The 22852-nt window shown below is 44.0% G+C and overlaps 2 pseudogenes; one reads left to right on the top strand and one right to left on the bottom strand.

The window, feature by feature from the left end:
• Positions 1–6882: 6882 nt before the first annotated feature.
• On the bottom strand, positions 6883–19237 carry LOC135273841 (transcription initiation factor TFIID subunit 4B-like; annotated as a pseudogene).
• Positions 19238–21062: 1825 nt separating this feature from the next.
• On the top strand, positions 21063–22852 carry LOC105725928 (melanoma inhibitory activity protein 2-like; annotated as a pseudogene).

Here is a 22852-nt window from a genome sequence, read left to right as displayed (position 1 = left end):
TTTTTAATAATTGAAAAAATTTACCACAATCTTGTCTGATTTTAAGAATAGGTTGCATAAAAAGATTTAAATGCAAAGCAACCATTTCTTCCCTTCACCTTCCTCTTCTTGCAGTTTCCCAGAGGGAGTCACTTTTTTTTTTTTAATTTATTGTACTTAGGTTCTGGGGTACATGTGCAGATCATGCAGGATTGTTGCATAGGTACATACATGGCAAGGTGGTTTGCTGCCTCCATCCCCCAGTCACCTACATCTGGCATTTCTCCCCTCGTTATCCCTCCCCACCCTCTCCACCCCACACTGTCCCTCCCCTAACCCTCTCAACTGACCACAGTGTGTGATGCTCCCCTCCCTGTGTCCACGTGTTCTAATTGTTCAACACCCACCTATAAGTGATAACGTGGTGTTTGGTTTTCTGTTCTTGTGTCAGTTTGCTGAGAATGATGGTTTCCAGATTTATCCATGTCCCTATGAAGGACACGAACTCATCGTTTTTTATGGCTGCTTAGTATTCCATGGTATATATGTGCCACATTTTCTTTATCCAGTCTATTGTTGATGGACATTTCAGTTGGTTCTAGGTCTTTGCTATTGTAAACAGTGCCACAATGAACATATGTGTGCATGTGTCTTTATAATAGAAAAATTTATAATTCTTTGGGCATATACCCAGTAATGGGATTGCTAGGTCAAATGGTATTTCTATTTCTAGGTCCTTGAGGAATCGCCACACTGTCTTCCACAATGGTTGCACTAATTTGCACTCCCACCAACAATGTAAAGTGTTCCTATTTCTCCACATCCTTTCCAGCATCTGTTGTCTCCAGATTTTCTAATGATCGCCATTCTAACTGGCATGAGATGGTATCTCAGTGTGGTTTTGATTTGCATTCCTCTAATGACCGGTGATGATGAGCCCTTTATCATATGTTTGTTGGCCTCATAGATGTCTTCTTTTGTAAAGTGTTTGTTCATATCCTTCGCCCACTTTTGAATGAGTTTGTTTGTTTCTTATAAATCTCTTTTAGTTCTTTGTAGATTCTAGATATTAGCCCTTTGTCAGATGGGTAGATTGCAAAATTTTTTCACATTCTTTTGGTTACCAGTTTGCTCTAATGATTGTTTCCTTTGCTGTACAGAAGCTCTGGAGTTTAATCAGATCCCATTTGTCTATTTTGGCTTTTGTTGCCATTGCTTTTGGTGTTTTAGCCATGAAGTCCTTGCCTATGCCTATGTCCTGAACGGTTTTGCCTAGGTTTTCTTCTAGGGTTTTCATGGTGTTAGGTCTTATGTTTAGATCTGTAATCCATCTGGAGTTAATTTTAGTGTAAGGTGTCAGGAAGGGGTCCAGTTTCTGCTTTCTGCACATTGCTAGCCAGTTTTTCCAACACCATTTATTAAACAGGGAATCCTTTCCCCATTGCTTGTTTTTGTCAGGTTTGTCAAAGAGCAGATGATTGTAGATGTGTGGTGTTGCTTCTGAGACCTCTGTTCTGTTCCATTGGTCTATGTCTCTGTTTTGGTACCAGTACCTTGCTGTTTTGATTACTGTGGCCTTGTAGTATTGTTTGAAGTCAGGCAGCATGATGCCTCCAGCTTTGTTCTTTTTGCTTAGGATTGTTTTGGCTATGCGGGTTCTCTTTTGATTCCATATGAAGTTTGAAGTGATTTTTTCCAGTTCTGTGAAGAAGGTCATTGGTAGCTTGATGGGGATAGCATTGAATCTAAATCACTTTGGGCAGTATGACCATTTTCATGATGTTGATTCTTCCCAGCCATGAGCATGGAATGTTTTTTCATCTGTTTGTGTCCTCTCTTATTTCATTGAGCAGTGGTTTGCAGTTCTCCTTGAAGAGGTCCTTTACATCCTTTGTTAGTTATATTCCAAGGTATTTTATTTTCTTTGTAGCAATTGTGAACGGGAGTTCACTTTTGATTTGGCTCTCTGTTTTTCTGTTATTGGTGTATAGAAATGCTTGTGATTTCTGCACATTGATTTTGTATCCTGAGACTTTGCTGAAGTTGCTTATCAGTTTAAGGAGATTTTGGACTGAGATGATGGGGTCCTCTAAATATACAATTATGTCATCAGCACAGAGACAATTTGGCTTCCTATTCCTAATTGAATACCCTTTATTTCTTTTTCTTGCCTGATTGCTCTGGCTAGAACTTCCAATACTATATTTAATAGGAGTGGTGAGAGAGGGCATCCTTGTCTAGTGCCAGTTTTCAAAGGAAATGCTTCCAGTTTTTACCCATTCAGTATGATATTGGCTATGGGTTTGTTGTAAATAGATTCTATTATTTTGTGATATGTACCATCGATACCTAGTTTATTGAGGGTTTTTAGCATAAAGAGCTGTTGAATTTTGTCAAAGGCCTTCTCTGCATCTGTTGAGATAATCATGTGGTTTTTGTCTTTGGTTCTGTTTATGTGATGGATTACATTTATAGACTTGTGTATGTTGAACCAGCCTTGCATTCCCGGGATGAAGACTACTTGATCATGATGAATAAGCTTTTTGATTTGCTGTTGCATTCTGTTTGCCAGTATTTTATTGAAGATTTTTGCATCGATGTTCGTCATGGATATTGGCCTGAAATTTTCTTTTTTAGTTGCGTCTCTGCCTGGTTTTGGTATTAGGATGTTGGTCTCATAAAATGAGTTAGGGAGGATTCCCTCTTTTTGTATTGTTTGGAATAGTTTCAGAAGGAATTGTACCAGCTCCTCTTTGTACATCTGGTAGAATTCAACTGTGAACCCATCTGGACCTGGACTTTTTTTGGTTGGTAGGCTATTGATTGCTGCCTCAACTTCAGCCCTTGTTATTGGTCTATTCAGGGATTCAACTTCTTCCTTGTTTAGTCTTGGGAGAGTGCAAGTGTCCAGGAATTTATCCATTTCTTCCAGGTTTACTGGTTTATGTGCATAGTGCTATTTGTAGTAATCTCTGATGGTAGTGTGTATTTCTGTGGGATCAGTGGTGATACCCCCTTTATCTTTTTTTATTGCATATATTTGATTCTTCTCTCTTTTCTATTAGTCTGGCTAGTGGTCTGTTTTGTTAATCTTTTCAAAAAAACCAGCTCCTGGATTTATTGATTTTTTGAAGGGGTTTTTGTGTCTCTATCTCCTTCAGCTCTGCTCTGATCTTGGTTATTTCTTGTCTTCTGCTAGCTTTTGAATTTTTTTGATCTTCCTCCTCTAGCTCTTTCAATTTCGATGATAGGGTGTCAATTTTAGATCTTTCCTTGTTTCTCATGTGGGCATTTATTGCTATAAATTTCCCTCAACACTGCTTTAGGTGTCCCAGAGATTCTGGTAAGTTGTATCTTCATTCTGATTGGTTTTGAAGAACATCTTTATTTCTGCCTTCATTTCATTGTTTATCCAGTCAACACTCAGAAGCAAGTTGTTCAGTTTCCAAGTGGTTGTGCGGATTTGAGTGTGTTTCTTAATCCTGAGTTCTAATCTGATTGCACTGTGGTCTGATAGACTGTTATGATTTCCATTCTTTTGCATTTTCTGAGGATTGATTTGCTTCCAATTATGTGGTCAGTTTTAGAGTAAGTGTGATGTGGTGCTGAGAAAAACGTATATTCTGTGGATTTGTGGTGGAGCATTCTGTATATGTCTATTAGGTTTGCTTGGTCCAGTTCTGCATTCAAGTCCTAGATGTCCTTGTTAATTTTCTGTCTCGTTGATCTGTCTAATATTGACAATGGAGTGTTGAAGTCTCCTACTATTATTGTGTGGGAGTCTAAATCTTGTTTTAGGTTGTTAAGAACTTGCTTTATGTATCTGGGTGCTCCTGTGTTGGGTGCATATATATTTAGGATAGTTAGCTCTTGTTGGATTGATCTTTTTACCATTATGTAATGCCCTTGTCTCTTTTGATCCTTGTTGGTTTGAAGTCCATTTTATCAGAGACTAGAATTGCAACCCCTCCTTTTTTTTGTTCTCCATTTGCCTGGTAAATCTTCCATCCCTTTATTTTGAGTCTATGTGTGTCTTTGTATGTGAGATGGGTTTCCTGAAAACAGCACACCGATGGGTCTTGACTTTTTATCCAGTTTGCCAGTCTGTGTCTTTTGATTGGGGTGTTTAGGCCATTTACATTCAATGTTAATATTGTTAATGTGTGAATTTGATCCTGCCATTTTGTTACTGGGTAGTTTTCTTGCCCATTAGTTGACTCATTTTCTTCATTGCATTTTTGGTCTTTGCTATTTGGCATGCTTTTGCAGTGACTGGTACTTGTTCCTTTCCGTGCTTAGTGTTTCTTTCAGGAGCTCTTGTAGAGCAGGTCTGGTGGTGACGAAATCTCTCAGTAATTGCTTGTCTGTAAAGGATTTTATTTCTCCTTCACTTACGAAGCTTAGTTTGGCTGGATATGAGATTCTGAGTTGAAAGTTCTTTTCTTTAAATATGTTGAATATTGGCCCCCACTCTCTTCTGGCTTTTAGGGTTTCTGCCGAGAGATCTGCTGTGAGTCTGACTGGCTTCCCTCTGTGGGTGACCTGACATTTTTCTCTGGCTGCCCTTAGCAGTTTTTCCTTCATTTCAACCCTGGTGAATCTGACGATTCTGTGCCTTAGGGTTGCTCTTCTTGAGGACTATCTTTGTGGAGTTCTCTGTATTTCTTGGATTTGAATGTTCGACTGCCTTGCTAGGCTTGGGAAGTTCTCCTGGATAATATACTGGAGCGTGTTTTACAGCTTGGATTCGTTCTTCCCGTCGTATTCAGGTACACCAATCAAGTGTAGATAGGTCTTTTCACATAATCCCATATTTCTTGGAAGCGATGTTCATTTCTTTTCACTCTTTTTTCTCTTGTCTTGCCTTCTCTTTTTATTTCATTAAGTTGATCTTCAATTTCTGATATCCTTTCTTCTGCTTGATTGATTTGTCTATTAAAACTTGTGTTTGCTTCACATAGTTCTCGGGCTGTGTTTTTCAGCTTCATCAAGTCGTTTATGTTCTTCTCTAAGCTGGTTATTCTAGTTAGCATTTCGTCTAACCTTTTTTCAAGGTTTTTGGTTTCTTTACATTGATAGAACATGTTCTTTTAGCTCAGAAAAGTTTGTTATTATCCACCTTCTGAAGCCTGTTTCTGTCAATTTGTCGCACTCTTTCTCAGTCATGTTGTGTTCCTGTGTTGTTGAGGAGTTGTGATCCCTTGAAGGAGAAGAGGTGTTCTGGTCTTTGATGGTTTCATCTTTTTTGCACTGGTTTTTTCCCATCTTCGTAGATTTACCTGGCTGTGATCTCGGAAGCCGTTTGATAAGGTCGCTTGTCTGCCTGTCGAGGCACTACTGGGTTTCTAGGGACTCCTCGAAGATCTCTTCTTAAAGTACTCCTTTAACATACACATAATTTAGAGCATTTTACATACTAACTTGCTGAAACAAAAAGAAAATGTGGCCAATTTAAAATTTACTATAGCATAGAATATGGTCGTAACAGTCCCATTGGAAAGAACAGGATGAAGAAGAATATATATGGGGTGGTTTTTTTTTCCTCTGAATTCTTATAAGTATAGCACTTCCCATTTTTGAAAAACCTTCTTGGAGGATTCAATCTTTTTCTGTATGTGATTCTAACTACAGTGATTAGTTTTCACCAGCTGTATTCCACACACATGGAATTTTTTTTTTTTTAAAGCAGGTTAGCTTTGTCTGTCAGCTTCTTCCTCAGGTGAACACATATAACTTGCTTCTCATATTTAGAGCTTATATCCCCAAGAGTGAGATACTGACAGTACCTTTTAAGTATAAAACCCAACATAAAGTCCTATTGTTAAAATTTTTTCATCATCAATTAGGATTTTTTAAATGTGCCAATGCGCTTAAAACTTAGGATAACTAAAAGATGTTATGACAGAAGGAACTAGAAAAACCATCCTTCTTGGGATTTAAAACAATACAAAACAAAAAATAACATCTTGCTTTTGAAATACTATAATTTGAAAACATCTAGTACATTCTCCATTCTGGTTGTACTATGATTTTTTTCTCATCAACAAAACATGTACCAGTAGTTTTGGAGTTCTGATTCTGCCCCTTCCCCTCTTGGGCTTATGAAGCACATTCCCTGTTCTAGGATACCATTTTCACATTCCCTTCATCAGTTTGAATGCAGCGCCCCATCATTCCTCCCAATACTTTCCACCTTTTCCATTTTTACAAGATATATTGGTAGATTCCATTTTAAGGACTAAAATCCTTGTTTCCCTGGCAAGGATGTCCCCTCACTTGGTATCAGAAACAGCACATGGTGATATCAAACAGAGAATTAGCAATCCCAGGCATGATCTATCCCCATTTGTCTCATTTTGACAACACTGGGACTCAGCCAAACAAAGTTACCACAGACCCTACTCTGGCCTGTCATGTACAGAAAGTGACTGTCATAGTTAGCTAGGCAACTTCTGATTCCAGCCCAGAACACCTACCACTTTGGGACAGGTTCAATATAGAATGAAATAGTCATTTTTGTATTTTCTTGTAGTGCCTCTTCCTTTCTCTGGCATCTCAATGCACACTATATTAGGAAAGGACACCTCACATGTTACAATTTGGCAAATGAGGCAGGTAGTAACAAACAGTGCCTTAACTTGCTGTAATTATTTGCACAGGTAGGCAGATGCCTAATTCTGTGCAAAGTGTATTTCATAACTGATTTTCAAAAGACAAAGACAATTCTAGTCTGTAACAGCCCCATGGAATGGATAGGTAAGACTTAGTAAAGTTTCTAACTGTAAACAATGCTTTTGTATTAGTGATTATTTTCCAGAAATTGAAATTTCAGGACAGTGCAACAATGCTCTTTGTGTCTTCTTTGGCAATAAATAGCAAGGATCTGGATGGAGAGTGGAGTGGTCACTTCAGAAGGGCCAGGTATAGAGCTCGAGAATACTTCATCTCCCATTCCTGTGCCATACAAAATATCAAGTCCCTGAGGCAGATTCTCATGATTCTTGGATGAAACAACTGTTTTGTGGCTCTCAGGCTGGATGTCTCAGAAGCAAGAAGGTTGTCTTTTAAACCCTCACTTCCAGATTCTAGTGGTCTCTTCTTCCTTGGTCCAGTAGCTGCAAGAGCTGTGAGATAAGCATCTCTATGCTGTATCTGTGTAAGTTCCAACTGCTGTAATCTGGCGTTCTGCTTTAATCTCAGCTGTTCTGGTTTTTTTTTTTTTTTTTTTTTAGAGAAAGAGAGAGAGAGAATAGGAAGGAGAAAAAAGGAAGAGAAAGAGAGAGAGAGAATGGGGAGGAGGGAGAAGGAAAAGAAAGAGGGAGAGAGAATGGGAGTATTGCTTTCTTGCCCAGGCTAGAATGCAATTTAGTAATGGGTATTGAAAACCTCTTTTATACTGATAATTATAGTTAATGATGTAGTCAGGAAGGAATAAGGGAAGAAGATAACAAACAAACAGCCAACCAATATTTAATTTAAACCTATGAAATGCTATGCGATTACTGAGGAGTGATTTACTTCCAATTATATAGTCACCTTTGGAATAGGTGTGAGGTGGTAATGTATGTTTTGTGTATTTGAAGTGGAGAGTACTATAAATATTTATTAAGTTTACTTGTTCCGGGTCTGAGTTCAAGTTCTGAATATCCTTGTTAATTTTCTATCTCGTTGATCTATAGAATAGTTAGCTCTTCTTGTTGCATTGATCCTTTTGCCATTATGTAATGTCATTCCTCGCCTCTTTTGATCTTTGTTGCTTTAAAGTCTACTTTATCAGAGGTGAGAATTGCATCTCCTGCTTTTTGTTTATTAGTTTATTTTTACTCTCTGTTCAATTGGTAAGTCTTCCTCCTTCTCTCTGAGTCTTTGTGTATTGTTTCATGTAAGATGGGCCCGGATGCAGCATACCGATGGGTTTTGGCTTTTTATCCAATTAAAATATATGTAAGTTTAATACCAGCATTTGATGCTAGCTGGCTGTTTTGCCCATTAGTTGATGTGAATTTTTTATTGTGTTAAAGTTCTTTGCTTTTTGATGTACTTTTGGAAAGGCTGATATTGGTTGTTCCTTTATATGTATAGTGCTTCTTTCAGAAGCTCTTGTAAAGCAGGCCTGGTGGTGGTGAACTCTCTAAGTACTTGTTTGTTCACAAAAGATTTAATTTTTCCTTCGCACATAAAGCTTAGTTTGGCTGGATAGGAAATTCTGGGTTGAAAGTTCTTTTCTTTAAGGATGTTAAATATTGGTCCCCACTCTTTTCTGGCTTGTAGGGTTTCTGCTGAGAGATCTGCTGTAAGTCTGATAGGTTTCCCTTTATGGGTAACCTGAACTTTCTCTCTAGCTGCCCTTAGTATTTTCTCCTTCATTTCAACCCTAATAAATCTGGCAATTATGTGCCTTGGGGTTGGTCTTCTTGAAGAATATCTTTGTGGTGTTCTCTGTATTACCTGGAGTTGAATATTACCCTGCCTTGCCAGGTTGGGAAAATTTTCCTGAATGATATCCTGAAGAGTATTTTCCAACTTGGATTCATTCTCTTCATCACATTCAGGTACACCTATCAAACGTAAATTAGGTCTTTTCACATAGTCCCATATTTCCTGGAGACTTTGCTCATTCCTTTTCATCCTTTTTTCTGCATTCTTGTCTTCTCGTTTCATTTCACTGAGCTGGTCCTCGACTTCTGATATCCTTCCTTCTGCTTGATCAATTCGACTGTTTAAACTTGTGCATGCTTCGCGAAGTTCTCGTGTTGTGTTTTTCAGCTCCATCAATTCACTTATATTCTTCTCTAAATTGTCCATTCTCATTAACATTTCGTCAAACCTTTTTTCAAGGTTCTTAGTTTCTTTGCATTGGGTTAGAATAAGTTCTTTTAATTCACAGAAGTTTCTTATCACCCACGTTTGGAAACCTGCTTCTGTTATTGGAACACCCGTGTAATCTATTAAGCCTTGTTCCGTTACTGATGAGGAATTGCAATCCCCTGTAGAGGGAGAGGCATTCTGATTTTGAGTATTCTCTACCTTTTTACGCTGGTTTCTTCCCTTCATTATATATTTGTCCGTCTGTCGTCTTTATAATTACCGACTTTCTAACTGGGTCTCTGACGTCCAACTTGTTGATTCCCTGCGCCGAAATCTGAGCAATCCACTGAGCCGGCCAAAACAGCGGTGTTAAGATTGATGGTGCTTTTCTGCCCGGGAATATCCAGACTCCGCACCAAGAACTGGCGTGCCAAGGCACCAGCAAAACCGCCACGCCGGCCACAAGAGTCGCCCTGGCGACCCGTGGAGCTCCTCCACTGGGAATCTCGTGGTCCGTGAGCAACTAATATTCGTCTGAAAGTGTGGCGTCCTCTCGTTCTTTGCGCTTTCACTGGGAGGTACGTGCCCGAGCTGCTAATCATCCTGTTCTGGGTTTTAATCTCAGCTGTTCTGGGTCTTCTTTATTAGAATGACCCTTGGCTGTCTTAAGTAACATTTCTCTTTGTTCTAAATCCTTTCTCTGCTTCTCCAATTGATCCAGCTTTTCAGAAACTTTGAGCTGTAACCTGGTATCACTACACAGGATATAATTTTCACTTGCCTTGTAAGTAGTGATTCTATGCTGAGCGATTGCAGTCAGTTTTTCTAGAAGGCCTTGTAATCGTTCCTGTGTTGCATGGTAGATAAGTTCACAGCATTAGAGTTAAGTTCTGTAATGTCATGCTTTTTACCAATGTCTAAAATTCTCTTTTGTAGAGCTCCAATAAAAAGAAATTATTCATCTTTACATGACTGAATGAGTGTGCCAACCAATTCAGAGTTTGTTGCTAAGATGCAGGCATTTTCTTCGTTAAGGTTGACCCCTGCCATAGAAGTCACATCATTGATGTCATCTTCATCTCTGAATCGTGTTGTTCCATTCTCTTTTATTTCATTTTTCTGAGTAGGAGATGCTTGAAGTGACAGAATTTTATTTCCAGGCAGAGTAATTTGCTTTAGAATGGAAGCTGGAGGAAACTGACTGGTAGGCATTACGGTGTTCCCTGGCATCATCTTCTGTCCAGATTTCTGAATGGTCAATGCAGAGGAATGTGAGTTTGATCACCTGCTTTTCATTGCCTCCTAAAAGCTGCTGAACTACTGGTTGCTTGACTTTAACTGCCTGTGGAATCCCAGCTGTTGTGAAAGGACAGTGTCCAGCTGGGCAAGTTTGATTTGAATTGGAGTGCCAATAACAGGCTGGTCAGATGTGGTCCCAGCAGAAGTAACAACAGGTTTCACAGATGGAAGACAAATGGCTGCACCTGAAGTTTCTTAAAAGTTACTGCTGGAAGGGACAGTGTTACTGCTGTTCCAGAGACAACTGGCGTTTCAGGTTGCAGTGAGACTGTTGTCACTGTGTTTGGTACAGATGTCACAAGTGGTTTTGAAGTCTGAAGCAAAACAGTTCCAGCTATTGTTCCTCCTGTTACAGCAGCTGGGCCCACAGAATGAAGTATCACAACTCAAGCTTTTGCTCCCCCTGGACCACCAAGTGGGTTCAAAGTTTGCACTGACTCAGTTCTGGGTGCTGTTGCTCTGGAAACAATAATGGACTTTTCAGACTGGCTTGAGGACACTGTTGTCACCACAGGAGAAGTTGTTACTGTTGTGGTACAGGTAGCAATGACTCCCTCACTAGAAGTCTGCTGAACACATTGCTGGATGAAGCTCTGGGAGTTAGGCAGAAGTTGTCGTAAGCAACCACACTTTTAAGAAAAGGAACCATGTAAGGCTGAGGTGAAGACTTGAGTTCAACATACAGTTTCCTAGGAAATTCTGCTTCGATTTTTGCATCCAAAAGTTGTTCCACCAGCTTCTTCACATTTTGCCCCATTTCTTGGGACTGTGATCCACCACATGCTAGTTTTATGAACATTGCAAGGAAGTTCTTGCATTTCTTCACGTTTTCTAGCATTGTCAGAGAAAGATTAATCTGAATAGCTGCTGAGTTCTCTGCTTTAAGATTGGGTTCATTTGAGGGAGTGGATGATGCTCCCAAACTTCAGGGTAGCTACAGTAATCAGTGGCTTTCCAGGAGTTACTGTGACAACACTGGTAGGCGCAGCCACAGACAGCACTACACAGATTGTAACTGTTTGAGGATTGGCTGGTACTGCTGGCCTTGAAGTTATGTTACTTGTGGTCTCGGCTCTTGCTTGCTGAGAAGATACCAACATCAACTGACCACTTTTTATTTATTTATTTATTTATTTATTTTATTGCATTTTAGGTTTTAGGGTACATGTGAAAAACATGCAAAGTTGTTGCATAGGTGCATTCATGGCAGTGTGATTTGCTGCCTCCCTCCCCCTCACCCATATCTGGCTTTTCTCCCCATGCTATACTTTTGATCAAAACGGTTCCTGGAGGAAGCTGCAAATTAGCAGGAAACTGGATTGTCGTGGTGTTGGGGGCTTTCGCGGCGACCATCTGAGGAGCAGGCAGCCTAGGGCCGCTGCTGAGTTTAGGAGAGGCGCTGACGGGAGCCACTTTAGTCACCAGGGTCCCCACGGGGGACCGCAGGGGCTGGGACGCCGTGGGCTCCATGCAGACGCTGACAGGAGCCTTAGTCACGGCACCCAGGGCCACCGGAGTGCTCTCTACCCGCGCCCCAGCCGGGGGTCACGGTCCCGGAGGCGCTCACAGCAGCCGGGAGAGCAGCGGGCGGGACCAGTGAGGCCGGCGAGCACCCACTACAGGCTCAGCGGCAGCTGTGGCGCTGCGGTTCCGGGAGCTGAGGTGAGGGGAGGCTGGGGGCGCGGCCGACTCCGGTGCGGTTCCGGGAGAGGCGCGGGGGTCGCGGCAGCGAAGACAGTAAGGGGCGCCGGCTACATTGCAGGACACGCGCCTCCCGAACTTTCCTCTCGTCCGCGCGAGCCTGGGCTGCCCCCGGAGCAACACCCGCCAGGCTTCTTACAGCTTCCTCAGCGGCGCTCACACGTGGGCCGCCTCTGCCTGGCGCCTCAGGCTCGGTCCCGCTGCTGGGGAACCTGGACGCGGCTACTCGAAGGTCGTCGCTGGCACCTCAGCCTAACTGCGCAGCGGCTTCCCCGCCAGAAGCACGGCCTCCAAGAAAAAGAATTTCTGATTATCGGCCGGGCATGGTGGCTTATGCCTGTAATCCTGGTACTTTGGGAGGCCAAGGTGGGTGGGTGGATTGCTTGAGCTCAGGAGTTTGAGACCAGCCTGGGCAGCATGGCAAAACCCTGTCTCTACCAAAAAAAAAAAAAAAAAATATGCAGGCATGGTGGGGTGTCCCTGTGGTCCCAGTGTAATAACCTAACTTGTGTTAGCCTGACTCCATCTCAGCAGTAAACTCCAACTTAGCTTCTCTTCTCCTCCCTGCCACAGCCCCCACAGGTGCATAGTTGGGTCATACTGCACTTAGAAGCCTTGAAGCTTTAAGTCTGAAGCATACTGTTCTTAATACGTGTAACCCCTGTAACCCATCCTGCTTGGCAAACTCACCAGCAATTGTGAGAAAAAAACAACAACAAATTCCCCTTCTATTATTGTGTAGCAGATGCCTGAACAACCCCCTTCTTAGTGATTGTATGGAAAACACCTGCACCCCCAGCCACTTCTAACCTGCTTGTTCTGCTTCTGTAAAATTCTGCTTCAGCTAGGTTCCCCCTCCCTTACCTAAATCAAGGTGTAAAAGATGATAAGCCCCGTCCTCGGGGGCCGAGAGAATTTTGAGCAAATAAAGGACTCATAATTTGAACTCAGAGTGTGGTGCTGCTTCTGTGACTCGCTTGGTTACAACACCAGCTACTCAGGAGGCAGAGGTGGGAAGATCGCTTGAGCCCTGGAGTTTGAGGGTTTGAGAGACCTGTGATTGCACCACTGTGCTCCTGCCTGGATGACCTTGTTCTAAAAACTAAATAAAAATAATTTTTAAAATTATGGAAAATGTCAACTGCTTTGTATGTAGAAATACAGAGACTAAGTGAATCCCCATATACCCACCCTGAACATCTTGAATTAAAGAATTGTCAAGATTTTGCTTATCATTTTTGCTTCTTCTATTTTTTTTCTTTTTCTCTTATTTGCTGAAGCAATTTAAAATCCCATACATCATGTCTTTCCACTGCTTCATACTGCAGTGTACATTTCTAAAATATCTGGACATTGAGAAAGATTTTTTTTTTTTTTTGAAATGGAGTCTCACTCTGTCATCCAGGCTGGAGTGTAGTGGCACCATCTCAGCTCACTGCAACCTCCACCCTCCGCCTCCCGGGTTGAAGCGATTCTCCTGCCTCAGCCTCCTGAGTAGTTGGGTCTACAGGCGTGCACCACCACGCCCAGCTAATTTTTGTATTTTTAGTAGAGAAGGGGTTTCACCATGATGGTCTCAATCTCTTGACCTCATGATCTGCCCGCCTCGGCCTCCCAAAGTGCTAGGATTACAGGCGTGAGCCACCTGGGCGTCTGAATGCGAAAGATTTTTAAAGAAGGAAGTGTCTGTCAGTCGCATTAAATGTTACAGATGATTTGAGATGAGGACTGAGGGGCTGTCAGGAAAGTTCCAGGATGGAGCTGAAGGTGCAGAGAGGTGGCAGGAGGAAGTGCTGACCCCAAGGCATGGCTGGAATTGGCACTAGGAGTTCACAGAGGACCTTCGAGAGAAACATTCAAGAAATGCCAATCATTATTTTGAGAAGTGTGATGGTAAAGAGAAGGAAGATCCCATTTGAGCCTGCAGGGATGAGGCACAGAAATATTTTTAGGATGAAGAGAGATCAATATTTAGAAGCTCAGGTGACAGGTATGAAAAAGGAAGCAAAATTGATGGAAGAAAATCCCAGAGGGACAGAAGGGAATGAGAAGACACTGGGTCAAATCTCTCAATAAACAGGAAAGAAGTTACTCAAACTTCTAGAGGTGGGAGGAGAGGGGCGACATTCTCGGAGAGCACTGAGTCTGCAGTTGAGGACATGAGAATTCGGAACACCCTGGAAGAGACCAGGGTCAACCCAGGATTGTGATATGTGATGTATCGGGTGCTGCTGCAAGCACTTTCATCATCTTGTTTAAGCCCCATCAACGTGTTTTACAGCTCAGGGAAGTGAACTCAGAGATGTTAGGTAACTTGCCCAACACACACTTAGAAAATAGCAGAACTGTTTTTAGCACAGAGCCCTTCTGCACAGCCCTGAGGACCACTGTCTTTAAACCACAGGGCTCACTGGGGGCACCAGTCCTGAGCAGCAGGTGGGTTTCCCTAGCATCTCCCAGAAAACAGCCGACTGGATTGACTCAGGAGTGTGAGGGTATCTGGGATATGTGAGCAGGGCAGGGTGGCAGAAGATTAGAGGATTCAGGAACTTAGGGGTGCCTGTCCATCTTTGTTCTTGAATTATATGATTGCCTCTGGAATTCCTGCTTTTGCACTTTCCCTCTCTTTCCTTCCCTGAGCACCCTCTCTGGGGCAAACTCCTCTTTTTGTGAAGGGCAAGGTTTTCTAAGCCTGGGTAAGGGACTGGGGGCAGCTGGGGACCCAGTCCCTTACCCAGGCTTAGAAAACCTTGTCCTTCACTTGGCAGCATCACATCCCCACCAACCTGCTGTTATTTGTTGAAAGAGGAGACCTGGGAGGTCGCTGGTCCACTGGCAAGTCACTTAGAGGAGGAAGGAACAGTTGCCCTGCGGAGCTCCATGGTGATATTTGCAGGTGCAGTGTGGGGCTGGGAGGTGGGTGGGCTGGCATCCGTAAGTCACATTCATGCTCTTTAGGGAATGTCTGCCTGGTCAGCAGGCAGGGAACTAGGGCTTAAGCCCACAGGTTAGTATTAAGGGGGCCTTACTTGTTCTGTTCTCCTCCACATAAGAGAATGAAAAAAACAAAAAACAAAAAAAACCACTGGTGAGCTGGACAGACCTGAGTTTGGATCACCTCAGGGGAGTCACTCAGCTTCCCAGAGCCTGAGGATGCAGTGAGGAAAGAGGCTGGAGAATGATGCACAGGAATGCTCAGATGGCAGAGGAAGGAAGGAAGGGAGGAAGGGAGGAAGAGGAGGAAGGGAGGAAGGGAGGAAGGGGAGGAAGGGAGGAAGAGGAAGGGAGGAAAGGAGGAAGGGAAGAAGGGGTGGAAGGGAGGAAGAGGAGGAAGGGAGGAAGGGGTGGAGGGTATTGAATTCTTGCTGATTTAATTGAAAGTGGAAAGTGTGTTTAAAGAGGATTCTCAGAAGAAAAATCACTGAGGTAAAATACATTTTAGGTGGATGATTGAAAAGATGAAACTTAAGGATTTCTTGGGTAACTGACCTGAGGTGACCCTGAGGGGCTCTGGGCCAATGGCTACCCAGGGAGCCAGGCCCTCCTGGGATGCAAACCTAGGAAGGGAGGCTGGGCTGGGTCCATGCTTGGATGGCTGGAAGGGCCAAACCCAAGCCAGCGCCTGGCTCCATGTGGCTCCTTTCTCTAAAATACAGACAAAAATAAATAAGATGTTTTCAACAGGGGAAGAATGCATTGATGATGGCTACCACTTGTCGAACCTTAAATATGTGCCAGGCACCATGATAAGTACATAGAAACCCTTTACATGCCCATTCTCCCCAGCTGTCACACAGCCCATATGTAGAATACTATTGTTCCTGCCATTTCATGGAGAAAGAACTGACACCCGAGTGCAGAGGCCACTCACTGGGCCAGTCACTGAAGCTTCGCCCTCAAGGCTTCTGTGATGCTCAGGCCCCTGTCAGGCTCTGGAAGGGGCCCAGCCATGCGTTCTCTTGGTCATGCGTTTGAAAGTTTTGCAAAATGGGTTATTAATATTTCACTTGTAATTGGTTAAGACAGGTTTCCTCTTGCCGACGTTCCCTCCAGCACATGCATGTTCCCTGTGTCAAGCGTCAGTGATTTTCAGGGGAAAAGGTCATTGAGTTGGGGATAAAATTAGTTTGAATGAGCGAGATCTGTTCCGATGATTTGCTACCACTCCTGTGTATCAAGTGCTCCCTGTACAGGAATGGCTTCCAGGACCCAGGACTACTCCCTCTGTCCACTTCCTGACTCACCCAGGGGCACGGTGACGGGGCGTGTCTCTGTGTCTATGTAGAGAAACATGAACAGTAGAGGAAGCCCAGACCTGTAGCACATGGAGTCCAAAGCTACTGTGGCAAATCCTCCCAATTACCTGACTTGTAAAACTGTTAGCAGAGTCGATTCTCATCAACAAAGCCCTCTCTTGTCAGGAATGTACTTAATGTGGCCTATATGCTTATAAGCACATCATGGATTGTTTTCTTCTTCAATGGCAGTTGCAAGAAATACGATTCACTGCGACTGTTGTATTTTTAGGGCAGAAATCGGTAGCAGTGTTCTATCTAATGAGTATGTCTACGTGTGAAGTGGCATATTCTACACATTCCAACTCTCCCTGGTGAAACATTTCTATCAACCCGGTTGGGGAAAGCCTGAATTATCTTTATAAAATCATAGCCAGATGAAGAGTCCATCAGAGCCCCAAAATACCGGATAAAAGTGTTTCAGAAGTGTACTGGTTGATAAAACCATGAAATTAGGTATCTGGATTGTTTAGCGTTTTTTCGGTACTTGTCAGCTCTTCGATATTTGTAATTGGCGGCAAAGTCTTTACATTCCAAACATCACTTTTGTTCCTAATTTTGTATTTGTAATTTTATATCCTTCTTTTCTTAAGGAAAATACTCCAGATTGTATAAGATGTAGCCCACAAAACCTGAATCGATTCCTGACAGAGTGATGAAGTAACAGCTGGAATCACAGCCACTAAATGGCCGAGCCAGGATTTGAAGCCGGAATTCAAGCGTGGGCCTCAGAAGGGCGTCCTGGACTCTAACATGCGTCCCTGGAGTCAGGGTCTTGTTGAGGTGCAGATTCTGACTCAGTAGCTGTGGGCTGGGGCCCAGGTGCTGTGAGGCTGCTGCTCTGTGGGCCACACTCAGGAGCCAGGGTCTCTCAGCTAATGCACTCTATGGCCGGCTCTCGGGCAGTGCAATTAACCACTGCCACTCAGGGAGGTGGTGTGACTTGCCCAGATAGCAGAGTCAGAGGCTGAACTCACGGCTCCAGCCCCTGCCTACCATGGTGGCAGGTGGGCTAAGTGTGAAATCCCAGGAGTCAGCTCTGGGTCCCCAAGAGGAATGTCCCTTCCAGCGCCCTACACCTCAGGTGGGAGCTGCCCCTCCTGTTTCCTGGGATTGGCCTGAGATGCTGCAGTCAGTCTCGACCTGCAAGGGGAGCAGGAGAGCGCTGGCGTTTCCAGTGTGACAGCCGTTCCTGGCTGGACTCTACTTGCCTGGCTTTCTCCACCTTGGTGACAGGCCGCTCAGCCCCGCTAAGCATCAGTTTCCCTGTGCATGAAACGAGCTGAATATGACCCACCTCATAGAGTTATTCAGGGATTAAATGAGGCGTTATATGACTAGTTACACAATCCGACTCTGCGTGTGTTGTCCCACAGCACCCGTGGAACGGGTCATTGTTGTTCCTGGGCTAAACTGACCTTGGGAATCAAGTGACTACTTCTTGCAGCATGTACTCTCAGCTTCCTTTTTCTCCGTGTGTGAAGAAGAGATGGTGTTAGAACAGAAGGACATCTGCAAACATTCACACCCTGCAGAGGGCTGAGCAGAGGCTAAGGGCTTGATGGCAGCTAATTGTTCCTGACAGATGTCAGCTTTGCCTGTCTATCTCTCTTAGCATGTTTGCAGCTGTGCAGCAGGCTGACAGCCTCTGCCATTCTCTTTCTGCCTGGGTCCTCCCAAATGCACCCCAAATCCCAGCCATGCTGACTGATCACCACAGGCCTGCCTGGTGACAACGGGCTGTGGTGATTTTATTTGTCACCTTTAAAGCTTGTGTAGCAGCATTTCTTTCCTAGAGGCTCCAGATGTTTGTCCTGCAGACATCTCTTCCAGGAGAAAAGGGAATAGATGAGGGCAGGCTGTATTTCCTGGCTGTCCCAATCCTCTGGTCATTAGCATCCCCCAGAAGGACATGCAGCATAATGGCTGCAGACTCTATGTGGCGCTGTCCCGGGCTCTGTAGCCTGGAGGGTCCCACATCAGTTTCAGCCTGGCCTGGGTTTGGGTTATTTTAAGCTGCCCCTGCAATGCAGCTGCAAATCCAGAAAAGGAGGAATGAGGGGTCTGCTCATTATGGAAGAGCTCACTAAGCACACATTGTCACTGGCTTAGGGAGCAGGAGACAGTATAATTACAGTCATTCCAAGAGGTTCATGCTGCTGCATCGCCCCTTTCAGGAGCACCCCTCCCATTTCTTTGGTGCCAATACCTTTTTGTAAAAACCCTCTGGGTAAATTTAGAAATGCTATTGGTAAAAGCAAACTGCCTCACTTAGCTCCTTAGTTATTTGTTTAGGATTTAATGTATCTCCTTAGAATTTTTTGGGAAGGGATTGAAGACTCTTACACTGCCCTTTGGGGGAAGGGAGTGTCCAAGAAGAGGGGAGGACCTTTCACCTTCAACCCCATGACCTCAACTGCATTCCACATGAAGCATTAGCTTTAGGACATGAGCACAGACTGAACCTGAGAATGCAGTTTGCCCACTCATCTATTTATTTATTTGGTGTCTGAATCAACAGGCTCTGGCCAGGAAGAGGAAGAGGGGAAGCTGTGAAACTCCTGTCCTTGGAAAGCTGTATTTAGTGGACACCTATTGGTCCTGAATGGCAGGCAGAATCCCGGGTTCACAAGGGTAAATTCTCTAACTCTCAAGTTCCTTCTATGTCATTTCCATCTGTCTGACTTTTCAGATTCCTCAGTATTTTTTCTGCTTCATTCATGTATGTAGTCATTCATCTATTCAGTGAGTATTCATTAAATGTCACCTATGTGTACTGGACACGGGTGCCACCGTCCCTTCCCTTGAGCTTACAAGGCAGCGAGGGGCGGAAGAGCAGGGGTGAGTGGGCAGACAGCGAGGTCAGTGCCACTCTAGGGGAAAGCCGGCATGTCTGGGGCATGTGGAGCTGCAGAGCATCGCCTACTGGGTCTAGGTGCTGGCGAAGCCTCTTGGAGTGGTCCTAGGGAAACAAGGTGGCAATGATTAGGGAGGAACTTAGTGAAAGAAACAGATGTTTAGAGGCAAATTTTGAAAATGTGACCAAAGGATGTATCATGTAAACCCTCTTTCCAGTCCCCACAGCCTTTAGCAAGGGATCAGTTTCCCTAGAACACACTGTGGGCTGGGAGCTCTGTGGAGGATGTGTCAGCCATGGCTCGGGTGCTGCAGAGGCTGCTGCCCCACATGACACGGAGAAGGCTGTTTGCAGAACAGCCACAGGTAGCAGCACAAAGAACAAGCATGAATGGGAAACACAGGTCCCAGGAGCTCTGCCTCCCTCTCATGTCCATTCGCTTCTCAATAGTCACTGAACACCTGCCACATGCACTGTCCTCGGGACTGGGAAAACAGCCACATCTTAGCCCTTTTGGACCTTTACAGAATGATCAACAAATAGATAAGTCTGTGGCATGTCAGACCATGATGGAGGAAGACAGCTAGGGAGAAAGACAAGGGAAGGAAATGAGATAGAGTATGTGGGGCTGGCGTGAGGGTGGGAGCTGCCACAGTGACAGGTGACCTTCAAACACACCCTTGAGGGAGTCGCCATGTGGGTACCTGAAGGAAGGGTGGTCCAGGCAGAGGAAATACAATCACAAAAGCCTCGAGGCAGCAGCGGGCTTGCTGTGTTCAGGGAAAGACAAGGGGGCATGGGAGGCAGAAGCAGAGCAGGGGCAGGGAGCGAGTGGGGAGGAGAGGGAGCTGGGGTCAGTGCATGGAGGGCTGCGGAGGCTCTGTCTCGGGGCAAGTTGAGAAGCCAGTGGAGGCTGTGAGCAGGGGAGTGGCAGATGTGACCTCTGCTTCAACGTGAGCACCCACGATCAGGTCAACATGGGCGCCGGCTTCAGAGCAGCCAACTGGTGCCTAGCAAAAACAAACAAAAACAAAAAGAGTCTCCGGATCTCCAGAAACCGATTAAACAAAAATATTTATAGAACACCTAGTACATGAAGGACATTTTGTAGGTAGTTTGGTTCATCTCCTGAAGGAGAGAGCTTTCTGGGTGAGCTGGAGATACGTGCATGTGGCGGAGATGATGTCTCATTGCCGGGCGGCGCATCATCCGTGCTGAATGAGTGCCAGTGTTTCAGAAATGGACACAGAGCAGGTCAGTTGATGGACAGGGAAGAGGAACACTCTCTATGTGCCAGCACTGTTCTAAGTGCCCTCGGCCTTCTGGGCATGAGATGAGCTTTTTTTGGTCATACATGGGACACTGAGGATCATGCTAGGCAGAGGTAAGCCCTTTCCTGGAAGGAGTTAATCTAGAAATCATAATCTGTTTCATTTGGGAGGAGCTAAATACATCTCTCTTCAATGAACAAAGGTCAATAAGAAAATGTATATTTTACCTATAAAATTACCTATCAGAATTTACCATGAGGCATAATCTTAGTCAAGTGCCCAAATTAATGATTTCAGACCACAAATTCTGAAACTCCGAAGTGATAAGGCGGCAGGTATTTCAGTTAGCTACTCCTGCATAACAAATGACCCCAAAGCTTAGGGACTTAAAACAATGATTTGTTATTGCTTATCATTCTGTCAGCTGGAAGGTTGTTCTGCTGGCCTCACCCGGGCTCATGCACAAGTCTACATTTAGTTTGGGTGTCAGCTGGGGGATGGGCATAGCTGGGATGCTGGATCACCTGAGTCTTTCTCTCCATGTGGTATTGTTTTAAAATAAAGGTTTTAGTGCTGCCTCAGGATGTAAAGTGTAACAAGGGGGCGGGGGTGGGCAGCGTAGGCCTGTGAGGCTTGTGTGTGCCCCTAGCTCCCCCGGCAGGGGGCTCCACAGTGGTCTGCTCTGTTTGCGGATTTGGGTTCCAAATGGAAGGCTGCATGTTCTCCTCTGCTTATTGTTGCCCTGGTTACTGTGGCGACCGCCAGAGCAGCCTTAGTGTTGTGCAGGAGCCCAGCTCTACCTCTCAGCTCTACTTGGGGTTGGTCCTGGTGGAGCTATGCAGGGTTGTGGCAGCACTGCCTCAAAATATGACAGCAGATTCTAATTCTTATGGGTTTCCATGGGAATTAGTGATATGGGCAGCTATTGTTGGATTTTTTGCTGTTCCCATTTTTTTGTGGAGAAGTTTGAGATCGGTTAGGAGTCGGCTTTATGTGAGGAGAGAGAAAAAGCTTGCCGGTGTGCTTTCTGGACTAATTGACAAAAAATGTAAACTACTTGAAAAACCTTACCCTCGTTAAAAAAGAGCATGAAGGCTATGAAGTAGAGTCCTCTATAAAGGAAGCCAGCTTTGAGGAGGAGGCAACAGAGGCACGAAGTTTGGAGGCAACATGTGAAAAGCTGGACAGGTCCAATGATGAACTTGAGGATGAAATACTTGGTCTTGAAAAAGAGTTAAAAGAACAGAAATCAAAACATTCTGAACAAAATCAACTGATGGTGGATATTTCAAAAACGATACAGTCTCTAGGAGATGAGTCAGAATCTCTCAAATCACAAGTAGCTGAAGCCAAAATCATCTTCAAGATATCTCAAATGAATGAAGAATGACTGAAGATAGCAATAAAAGATGCCTTGAATGAAAATTTTCATCTTCAGAAAAGCCAGAAACAGCTTTTGCAAGAAGCTGAAGTATGGAAAGAACAAGTGAGTGAACTTAATAAACACAAAATAACATTGGAAGACTCCAGAGTACACGCAGAGCAAGTTCTAAATGATAAAGACAATCACATCGAGACTCTGACTGAACGCTTGCTGAAGATGAAAGACTGGGCTGCTGTGCTTGGGGAAGACATAATGGAAGATGAGAACTTGAAATTAGCAATGAACAGTGAATCAGAAGAATGTGCTTACTTAGATCATCCTCCAAAAGGAGCTGTGAAGAAACTGATTCATGCTGCTAAGTTAAATGCTTCTTTAAAAATCCTGGAAGGAGAAAGGAAATAAATTGATTTTTAGTTATCTGAAGTTGAAAAAACAAAAGAAGAGCTTGCACAGTGCATTAAACATCTTCAGACTCAACAAGCATCTTTGCAGTCACAAAACACACATTTAGAAAGTAAGAATCAGAAGCTTCAACAGAAACTTAATGACTCAATTCTATCAAGAAAATGAAATGAGACTCTATAGGAAATTAACACTACAGGAAAATAGCCAGTTAGAGAAAGAAGAGAAACTTTCTGAAGTAGAGAAAAAGATCGCTCATGCCACCGAGAATCTGGAGACCTATAGAAAGCGAGCCAAAGATCTTGAAGAAGAATTCAAGAGAACTATTCATTGTTATCAATGGCGGACTATTTCTTATGAGAGAAAAGCACATCGTAATTGGTTGGCAGCTCGGACTGCTGAAGGAAACCGCAATGATTTAAGCAAAGAAAATGCTCACAGCAGACAAAAATTAACTGAAATACAGTTTAAACTGTTAGGAAAAGATCCTGATGCACTTTATGTTCCAAATACGGCATTTGATAGAGAACATTCCCCATATGGTCCCTCACCAATGGGTGGACCTTCATCTGAAACGAGAGCTTTTCTCTGTCCTCCAGCTTTGTTGGAGGGTCCACTCAGACTCTCACCTTTGCTTCCCGGGGGGAAAGGAAGAGGCTCAAGAGGCCCAGGAAATCCTCTGCATCATCAGATTACCAATGAAAGAGGAGAATCGACCTGTGGTAGGTTACTGGATCCTCACAGGGCTCCTTCTGACACTGGGTTCCTGTCTCCTCCATGGGAACAGGACCGTAGGATGATGTTTCCTCCACCAGGACACCAGGTCTACTGTGGTTGTAGACAAATGGGAAAGTAA

This window comes from Aotus nancymaae, unplaced genomic scaffold (genome assembly GCF_030222135.1).
Source record: "Aotus nancymaae isolate 86718 unplaced genomic scaffold, 86718_ANA_hifiasm-v0.15.2.pri h1tg000009l, whole genome shotgun sequence".
NCBI classification, from domain to species: Eukaryota; Metazoa; Chordata; class Mammalia; order Primates; family Aotidae; genus Aotus; species Aotus nancymaae.
Note: the sequence above shows the minus strand (reverse complement) of the source record. Positions and strands in the feature narration are given on the sequence as shown.